Source organism: Pseudophryne corroboree, chromosome 3 (assembly GCF_028390025.1).
Source record: "Pseudophryne corroboree isolate aPseCor3 chromosome 3, aPseCor3.hap2, whole genome shotgun sequence".
In the NCBI taxonomy this organism is placed as follows: domain Eukaryota; kingdom Metazoa; phylum Chordata; class Amphibia; order Anura; family Myobatrachidae; genus Pseudophryne; species Pseudophryne corroboree.
The window spans coordinates 371,898,089-371,899,336 of record NC_086446.1 but is presented as its reverse complement, the minus strand read 5'-3'; positions in this window follow the sequence as shown (position 1 = coordinate 371,899,336).

Sequence of the window (1,248 nt, the reverse complement as noted above, 5' to 3'; positions counted from 1 at the left end):
TATGGTCATGGGCATAACTATAGTGGGTGCAGGGATGCCATTTTTATGGATCCCAGAGGCATGAGGGGGACCAGACCCAGGTCATATAGCTGTCTACCAAATTCACATAATTGCCTGTTAAGGAATTGGGTCTGACCCATGGTCCGCATTGAAAAGGGGCACTCATCAGCGTTTATATAGGTGGCTGACTTTGTCTTTCCCACTCAGTAAAGTTCCATCTCCTGGGCTCCTGTTTCACACACACAGACATGGCAGAGCTAATCGGCTCTGTCAGAGAGTAGGCTTCTCCTTGAGTACAACCATTATAAAGTGTGCTGAGTTGGGGATCGAGTGCCTTGGTTAGGACTGTCCCAGAAAAGTGTGCTGAAATTAAGATCTCCACTCAAAGGTTGAATTGTTTGCATGAGGAAGGTTTCCCCTCAGGTAAGACCCCTTCAGTCTTCAGTTTTCTATTTATTTATATGCACAACTATATTTTGTATGTATTAAATATTATGTATATTATAAATAATACAAATCAGTGCAGTGATACTATTTTTAATGATGAAGGAGTGCTATAATATACACATACAGTACTTTCTGCATCAATCTTTCGGTCTTCAATGCAAAATAGTTATTTGGTTTTGTGACTCAGATATGATTGTAAACTTCAAAAGGGTTAAAGTACATTTTTGAAATCCCTCCCACTGTAGCAGATGGCGTCAAAACATTTTCATTGCAGAAAATGGACAGAAGTTTGCATCAGCTTAGAAGTAACAAAGATCTGATCCTAATTATTAGTTACTGTAGGTGTGTTTTCTTATCAGAGTTACATTGTTATGCATAAATAAAGTAATGAAACTGCAGTGCATACAATACAATTAAAAATCACCCTCTACAAGGTCTGGAGGTGGGCACTGTGGGGGGTGGGGCTGGTGAATCACATAATTTGGCCCTATCCTCATAGCACAAAGGTGCAAATCTGGGCATATGTTTCACAGAGCGTCATCTCATCATGCCTGCCCATGTCATTAGAAAGTGTGTCGGATGCAGGAGAACTTCTAACTTTTCAAGAAGTTAGTGGGGAATCCCTGGGAGTTGACCAATATGCTGTAGCGATGTTATACTTGTAATAAAGAGATCATTGATGCATCCTTAGAACCCAAACCCCCTGTATTTTCACGTTATATTCGTCTTTTTTTTTTTTTTTTTTTAGATTAAATGAACAATTGAACACTCATTACTCAATTTCACTTCCATTAAACTTGC